Raw genomic sequence first — 9729 nt, 5'->3', positions numbered from 1 at the left:
TTGTGTAAGGGTGACGATGTGACGAAAAATGTAATACAGTAAGGGTTATAGGACTGGACGACTAGAAACCACTCAAGGACTATGACAGCATGCAGTACGAGGATACCGGGAAGTAAGAGTAATAGAAGAGGCAGAGACTGAAGGAAAATAATGCCATATGAGGTGAAGCAACAGTTAAGGCCTGGACAAGGAGGTGGGGCAGGATGCCACAGCTGTATATTCGCTGTCTCACAATTTTTTTGTGTTGTTTGCTTCTAATTTCGTCTGGTTATAGTTAATTATTGGTGAATGTTCTCTGCTGCCCATCACAATGTGGTTCATTCGTCCACAGAAAATAATTTTAACATTTATAACCATCCGCACAGCTACTGTGGGAATCAGCGTTTAATCCACAATAATTCTATACTATAGGTATTGACAAACCGATAATAACATATTCACAAAACTTATCACTAAGTCATAATGAGTAGTTGCAGCTTCTATACAGCTGGCTCGGTGCTTTATTTGTATGATGAGGATCCGAAACAGATGGATCGTCTCTGAACCAGTTTCACAGGACTCCATGATAACGTAGTAATGTTATAATACATGTTATGTGTGTTACGAACGCATAATGTTTTGCAGATGAATAGCACGGAAATGTTTCGTATCGAATTTCATTAAGTTTCTCACCATTCGCCTCGTACCTCAGTACCAAACTACCGCTCACGCTTGTCCGTTCGCTGGCCCTCTCTCTAACTCTGACTACCACTTCCTTCCACCGAGGAAGGTGCGTGGTGGAAGGTGCGTGGGTGTACCCGCCAATATACTGCAGGGACTGTTTTTCTATTACTGTGGTAGCCGGTTGTGATACACTGACATTTTCCATATTTTTGCAGTCTTCATGCAAGTCCAGAGACTCTTTATCATCCAAGTTCTCCACGTCCAAATCCATCTCTTTAAATAGAAGAATAGTTAGGCAGATTTCCAGTGCAGGTTCGCGATCATGTGAGCCTGATTTACTCTTAGTTACTTTGGGCACCTTACCCATTACAGAATCACAGTGGTGTTCATTTTGGGTTTTAATACTATTTTCACTCACCAAAGAAACTTGTTTACCTAACATTACCTTCTTTAGCCGATACTTAAAACTAACAGCATCTGGGTGATCATAAGTGCTGCCCATTTGCCTGATGCAGCCAAAGAAATTTTCAAGGTAGTCTTGATTCAGTCTCCTGGTCATAATGAAATTAAGTTGATGACTGCTTTTCAACATTTCAAACAGTCCTATGATTGACTTGCAAGATAGGATTATTCCTTTTTGATAACTGTACAGTGATTTTGATGCAGAGTTATTTACTTTCATAGTTAACATCATGTTTATCATTCTATGCACAAAAGGCATACCAAATGCACAGCGCTCTTTCTTATTACCATACATATGTGAATTCATCACATCGAACCACTGATCAACAAAGAGCTAAATTTAGCAGTTGAGTCCCAGTTTCTGCTCTCCAGGAGTCTTCTCTTGCCTAAGTATTGTATGGCATTTGCACAGCTATTTGACAGAAGCTGTGTTGCATACTTTACTTGCTGTCTTTGTTGTCCAGATACATTAAGGTAATTATCACTTTATGGGCTGACCCATAATCTGTTTTTGTTTTTTCTAGCATTTCACGAATGCTATTCATCAGAAACTGTCACCATTTTCTAGAACAAATCCTGAATCCAGAAAATTTTTTCTAATTAATTTTATTATTTGTGTGGGATGTCTGCAAAGACAACAACTTCCCTGTCTGCATATGGATTTTTGAAAGACACTTTCTCAGTTTTGACAGGATCTATATCCAGTTTTTTTCCACAGACGAAGATTAGAAGGTTCTAAATCATGTATTAGTGCTATTACTGGGTAGCCTACTGCTTCCACTTTTTCAATCAAACCAAGTAATATATTTTGCATGTTCGAATCATCAAACTGAAAATAAATAGGCTGCTTCCACTGACCAACAAGACTTATAGCATCACAACCTGCACATTCTTGTGTGGCTTATACAATGTGTCTGTACGCTTATCATAACTCGACTATCTGCTAATACTCAATTCATCAAAACACATGACTACTAACTTTTCTTTAGAATCAAGAGTACCTGACTTTGACTTCATGAGTTCTGAGACGGATGACAAGATGCCTGGCTCACAAGTAAAATTCCTTGCTCTGTCTTTTAATGTACTCTCTGGCGATAATGGAAAGCCTCTAACGTTTCGTGAATGCCTGTAGCATTTCGGACTCATGCTCCATACTGTTATGGCAGAAGATATATCTTCTTCTGGCCAATGTTTCACAGTTATCCTCTTGTTAATAATAACATTAATTTGTGTTTGAGTAAAAAAAAGGTTTCAAGATGTTATTCACTTTTTTGTTTCCTTCACCATCAATGGATGTAGCAGAGTTCTTTTTTTTTATGCTGAAACATCTGGCAAGCCGCTCTTGTACTTCATCTTCCAAACTTTTTATTTTCATAGACAATTCTTCATGGATTTTCTGGCAGTTTTCACAAGGCGTCAGTGAACTACTTTCACTTTCCAACAGAATTTCATCACTTCTTGCTTCATTAGCTGATGCCTCTGTTAGAATTTCATTTCCCCCATTAGTGTTTACCCCAGGCCTTCCACTTGGGTCACATTTCTAGTCACACAGCATCTCTTCCACATTTCTCTTCTGGCATCGCTTTGCTGCCCTTTCAGTCCTCTTGGTAGAATTCTCTATTGGCCTGGTAACTGGAACAATAGAGACTCATATAAGAATACCATTCTACTTCTTTATGGTTTAACCACACAACGGCCATGCCACTTTGAGTACACCGCTTCCCGTCCGATAAGCGAAGTTAAGCAACGTTGGGTCTGGTTAGTACTTGGATGGGTGACCGCCTGGGAACACCAGATGCTGTTGGCATAACTCCCTACGTGTCAAGTGGGGTTGGTGGAGGATTAGTGTCCCTCCCTGTAAAACAATTAACTCTAAGCCCTTGACCACCCCGTTTGGGATACATGGCGTCTGGCAATGGATGGATGGGATGGACTTTGCTATCTTTGTCTTGCTCTAGCTGATTGGACAACCTGCTTTTTATCACTGTCTTGCTCTCGTAGTTTATCCATACATAGATCATGAACACTCGTGTAAGAACTACAAACATTATGAACATACATATAAGAACTACAAACATTATGAACATACATATAAGAACTACATACAGTACATCATGAACTCTCATATAAGAACTACATACATCATGAACACTCATGTAAGAACTCATATATGCATGCATCAAGGGGATGTATAAGGACTACTATGACCAACATTATTATCTTGGTGGTTCATGTAAGATCTAATGTAATCTACACAGTGAACATTACAAACACGTAAACAACACTTACCATTTGGGAGAAGGAATGATGGTACAGTTTCAGTCTTCGGAAGTCGTTTATTCCGTAGACTTTCTATGCCAAGTAAGCGACTTTTCATATCATCAATGCAATCTTCACTGGTGACGTGTTCAGTCCATACAACAGCATTTTTGGTGTTGATTGTGTCACTTCGACGACACACATTTATCCACACTTTTCTCAGTTGTTCGTCTCTTGAAAATCGGATATATCTTATGTGTTTTTCACCCACTATAGTTTGTTTTATTGCTATAGCCAAATACTGCAAACTGATTTGGCATAGTAACTAGTAATAGCTCACTCCTCAATCACAGGACATGTATCATACGTAACGTACTGAGGTGGAATAAACGTCTCCTCTACACTGGGAAATCCAAGGGAAAACCCACCTAGACCCACACATGACGTCACAGGTCACCTGACACCTGCGCGACTCCCCCTGGCTGCTCAACCCTATGTGAGTGGATCCTGGGATGCACGAGATGGGGTATCACCACCGGACACCAGCCAAGAAGCCGAAGTTAACCAACCGACATTGCCATATTCACCTTCAGTTTGCCCAGGAATACGTGAACGCTGGACCAGGCTTCTGGGATACAGTCATATTCTCCGAAGAGAAAAGTTTCTCGTCTACATCACATGGGAAAGTTCATTGCTGGAGACTGAACAACACATTGTAATAAATTCTATTTACTTTATAAAATAACATAATTTGTCAATGAACATGCACAGATAAATGAATTACTCCAAACCCAGACTAGCACGCCATGAAAATAATATATACTTATCTTCTCAACTGCAAAACTGTGTCATAACTTCTTGCCATTTGTAGGCCCCCCTTTAGGCTCATACACGTTACTTCCCTGAAGAATTGTGTATAAAGATATTATATGAAGGGTAACCACTTAATATTATGCCTCATTTTTTCCCAACACATCCACAAGTGGGTAGTCCTGCTCTTCCTTTTTATTTATCTAAAAAAAAAAAAAAAATCTAGGAGCACACTTTCACTACAGGTCGTGGACACCTTCACTACCAATCATAACCCACGATCCTGACTAGTGACAACCTGCGATTAATGTACTGGGGATGTAGGGAGCAAATGCAGTGCTCTGAAGAAAACCCAACCCTTTGTTATTCGCTATTAGTAGGTAACAGAAAGGTAAAGTGTTGGGTTGTCTTCATCTGAATACCGGTTTCAATGCCCGTTAACTCCAATCCAGTTTTAGCAGGTTGTCAACTAGTCACAAGTCAGATTCGCAGTGGTGAGAATGTCAATGACCTGTGGTGGAAATGTGCTCAGTCTTCATTACATATGTTCCATAAATTTATTCGTTCACGTAAGTTGAAATGGTCCAATAGAGAGTTATCTAGTAAAAATCTATATTTTATTGACTCGTTCTATTTGTCAACACAATCATAGTATTTAAGGTTTTTCTAATATTTTCAATATTATTTCGCCTCTCAGATATGCCAGAGAAAACATCTACGAGGAAGCGAAGAGTGGTCACGTTACATACAACGTCTGGGGTTGGATCGGATTGTACGCAGAAGTGACTAAGATTGAGGGAAGGTTTAACATGGACCAGTACTAAGAAATCCTGGAAGAAATGATGCTACCCAGTGTGCGGATGTATGCACTTCCTTTCCCTGAGAGAATTTTGTTCATGCAAGACAACTGTCCAGTTCATACTGGCAGGGCTGTAAGAAGATGGTTTGAGGAAGAGACACATCGATCTACTTGACTGGCCCAGTAACAGCTGTGACCGTCAACCCCATTGAAAATATATGGGCTAATATCGTCAACATGTGGGAGCCAGCACAGGAGAGAGCATCCCAACAACTCATGCTTCACATGGTGAACGAGTGGGAGGTGATGAGGAGGAGCCTCAACTAGTATACAACCATGTTGCCTCGTTACCACAGAGGCTACAGAGCGTCATTGACAACGACGGTGGATGGACACGATACTAGGCAACTGGTCGGAGAATATGACTGTGCCCCAGAAGTCAAGTCCAGTGTTCACGTGTTGCTGGGCAAACCGAAGGCGAAGCTGGCGATGTCGGTCGGTCAACGTCAGCTACTGTACTTGGCCAGTTTCCGGTGGTGATACCCCATCTCGTGCATCCTTCGTCTCACGGTCGCAGCCGACGCTTCAAGCTGCAGCTCCTCTCTTACTGCCACAGCGTTGGTAGAAGTTACAGCTGTATTTCTTACCACCTACTATGTGTCACCTTATCAGTGATAAAACAGCGGGGCGATAAATTCAGAGTCCCTTGCTATGATTCCCTCAGTTTCCCTCATGCCTACTGCCCTGTCTTGATGTAATCTAGTTGTTACAAAGCATATCTTTTGACATTATTTTACATAGTCATCTTTAATATAGTGGAGTTATAATTTTTAAGGATATTATTATTACCCTACATTCTGCGTAAAATAATACCATATGACCGTGTTAAGCTACTGAAAAATGATTGGTGAACATCTATGAGATAATAGGAAATTACAGACTACTACACTGCTTCACAGCTGATAATAAGTCTGAATGATCAAGACGCTGTGCAGATTGAGCCATACTGACCACTGAATATCAGTGAAATAAATTACTGCAACATCTGTAGCCGATGTATAATTGTGCAAATCGTTTTGATGAAAAAACGAGATAGAAAAGGGATGAGCATACCCATAATAACTGTAATATGATAGGTTAATATATTAAAATATACCCGCCTTTACCCCTTATTTATTGTCCCCGACCACCTTCTTTTCTCCCGTCTAATGATCCCCGAGACACTACGGTGTTTCAGTGCCTGATGGCTCAAACCCGACCTGGTGCTAATTTCCATTGTCATAATAATTTATGAGTCTTTCAATGTTTATCATATTCTAACCATGGCCAGATACGATAAAGATTGGCTAATGTTCTTTTCTCATCAAAACATTCTTCTTTGGAAGCAGACGGCAGGAAGGAAACGTTAATAACCTGAGTAATTGGGCGTCCGCCTACCGAGTTAGATTAGCTGACTACTACGAGAATAATGCATTACAAAATAGCAGGACACCACAAACGCACTATCGTAATGATGGAAACACGGGTCAGTGAGCGACAACAGGCTTGATAAGGGTTAGTGGGTGCCATGCAGAGAGGGAAGAGTACGAGAAATATTGGAAAGGAATAGTCCTGACGAAACTGGTGGGAAAACATTGGATGGAGCACGTGATGACCGAATTTGTTTACTCAAATGGGGTCGACATATTAATTTCTAACACTTGACAGATTGTCATACAAGCCAAATCCTTTACATACACAATGTTATTATAGATCTAGTTACACACAAAATTCGTATTCCATGACAAATTTTGATTTAAAATGAACGACATTATTCGAAATATAATACAAACCAGTATGAATTTATAGTTCCATTTCCTTCTGTCCTTGTAGACATAAGTACCAACACTTAATGCACCAACACTCTCAAGAACAAAGTTTTCAATGAGCTTATGAATGTTAGTGATTCTTTTAATGTCTCATGCTGATAATGCTAAAAACACGTTTATCAAAGACTCTCTCCATTTATTGCATCAAGTGTCATCATTGAGTTTGTGGCTCCAGTTTTCGATCAGCTGATCCTCAGGTATGGGCCAGGCGGTGTTGGTGCCGACGAATATTTTATTCCAATATGGAGTTTGCTATATATAGTATGCAATTTTTTCGCTATATCCATTTTATGTCGTGTATTAATCAATTCTATCTATCTATCTCTCTATTGCCAGATGCCATAATCCCGTAAGGAGTGGCCATTGACTGTTATTTGTTTTACGGGGAGGGGCACTAACCCTCCACCAACCCACTTGTTGACACGTAGGGAGCACGTATGGTTTGGTTATATGGTTACCACCCAGCGTTGTAAATGGTTTCTTGGCTTACAGGAAACTATTTGGCTTGTCATTCAATGTAAAGCCAGATGTAAAGGAAAGAAAAGCAATCAGAAGTGACATAAGATGGGAGAAATAAGAAGAGAGGAGGACAGACACAGAAAAAGAATGATAAAGGCTACGAAAGAAGTAGGCAGCACCACATCAAGTGAGTGGATGATGGTCGCCACCATCTACCACGAATGAATCAATGCGATTTCGATTATTAGACGTAAAATTTAGCATGGTGACTTAATCATAACACCAAATGTCGAAATAAATAGCAGAAATGGGTGTTTGTGTGTCAGCCAGTCACCATCTCTGTTACGAGCTCATACAACAGGTGGGAGATACTAAGTGGGAGTTGCCATGAGTCACACCCATCCACAACTTCTGAAAAATGTGTAATGCTTTCATTGTGGCCAACTGTACCTGTGCAAAAATGTCTGTCGGCAAGTGTACTACCTTCTTGACTACATATGCACTTAAGTATGTACGTAAATACATACGACGTTCTTATGCATCTACGTAACTTAAGCAATTACAGTACGTGCATATGTAGTGTACCTAAACACTCCTTAAAAACATATGTCCTTAAGTATTTCTATATGCACAATACGTAAGTACGTACATAACTACATAAGTACGTCTGGAAATAAGTATGAATGTGTGCTTATCCGTAATTTTGTGTGTAAGTACTTAGGTACGTATGCCCGAAAGCACTGCTTTCTCCCCCCCCAGTAGCCAGATTCGCGGCCAGTGAGCGACCCGGCGATCAAACACCCCACACCCACTGCCCCTACCCCAACCCTAGTGTAAGCTTTGTTGAACAGATGTGGAACGGCCAAAGCTGGTGATGTGACAATGTGTCAGGATTGTTTTTATAGACACTCAGAACCATTAGGGGTAGGTACATAAAGGTATTTAATGTGTAATACTGTGCTGTTATTATAAGAAAGGCACAAAAAATGAAAGACTACCTATATTGTATTGTGTTATTGTCTATATACTTGTGTCCTGTATTATAATGGTACAAATAAGTATAGTACAGTGAACAACATTTGTTGAAAGATAAGTCTTTTTTTAATCCATTCTCGCTCACACCTCCATCACCCTTCTCTGAGTTCCTTTCTTAACCCTCCGCATGCCGGGTATTTTTAGCCCTATGGGTCACCCCAGTGCCGACCATTTTTCAACCTTTTTTTTTGGAGGGGGGACTAAAATTATAGATTTTGATGTGGAAACAACGAGTTTTGCTGTTAAAATGCTCACCGAGGCTCGGAAATGGGTTCTATTGAGTCCGGCATACTCATTTACAGGTATAGCCGCTCTCTCACGCTCACTACGTTTTCGTTTTTATCGTTTTCGTTTTCATTTTTAAAGGCTCCAACATGCTTCCATGCATCAGCCTTGGTCACCTAATGGCGGCTCTCCATGCTGCACGATCCATTGCAGCCTCCCTGTTCAGTCCCTTAACCCTGAGGTCACACTTAATGACCTTGTCCCATGTCTTTCTCAGTCTACCCCTCATAACCCCACCCCCAATATTAACACTTCTTACCTTCCTCACCCAATTATCATCCCCCATCCTCTCCACATGTCCAAACCATCTCAATCTATCTCTCCTCATCACAACACCAATACACTCCAGTTCCATCCTACCTCTCAACTCTTCCATCGTGAACGCAGCCCCCCCAGACCTTGGATGCAGGGACGCACTACAAATCCACCTAATCATTGTCATTTCTGTATGTCTAAGCCGGCGAATATCCTCCTCCTTCACTGCCCAGGTCTCACTACCATACAGCATTACACTAACACATGCTGCATACAAAGACCCCTTAGCATGTAGGGAGAGTCCTCTCAATGTCAGGAGAGGCAAGAGCTCCCTGAACTTCTTCCAACCACTTCTCATACTAGCCACAGAGCTAGCTCCAGCCCCACCTCCAGCACACAACATGTCTCTCAAATAACAACACTCTTCCACACACTCAAGAGATTCGCCAGCAAGTTCAATTCTTTCACGTCTGACAATCTCCACCTGCTCTCCCCAACACGCTGTACACATAAAATCAGCATTATCTCACAGTCTACCTCTGATACCACTACATCTCTTATGCACCCATTTATCACGAACACCGCACAAGATGGAATTGCTTCCCACGCCCTTGTGGAAAACTGCACATGGCCACTCTCCCTCGTCTTTGACAGTATCGCCACCAACCCTAGATATCATCACTTTCGTTTTATCTGCATTTACCCTTAAGCCCTTGTGCCCCATACCATCTCTCCACTTCCTAAACCTTTCCTCCGCCTCCCTTTCGTTCTCTGCAATCAACACCAAATCATCAGCATACAGCAAATCCCACGGAAGTCCGATCCTAAAGTCAC

At 41.1% G+C, this 9729-nt stretch overlaps 1 non-coding gene across 1 annotated transcript; it reads left to right on the top strand.

Annotated features, from left to right (window-relative positions):
• Positions 1 to 2813: 2813 nt before the first annotated feature.
• LOC145403521 (5S ribosomal RNA) lies at positions 2814 to 2932 on the top strand. Its single transcript, XR_013898038.1, has one exon. It is a non-coding gene; the product is annotated as a 5S ribosomal RNA (ribosomal RNA).
• Positions 2933 to 9729: the final 6797 nt, after the last annotated feature.

Source organism: Coenobita brevimanus, chromosome 60 (assembly GCF_032717465.1).
Source record: "Coenobita brevimanus isolate Jiangsu-jjx chromosome 60, ASM3271746v2, whole genome shotgun sequence".
Lineage (NCBI taxonomy): Eukaryota > Metazoa > Arthropoda > Malacostraca > Decapoda > Coenobitidae > Coenobita > Coenobita brevimanus.
Note: the sequence above shows the minus strand (reverse complement) of the source record. Positions and strands in the feature narration are given on the sequence as shown.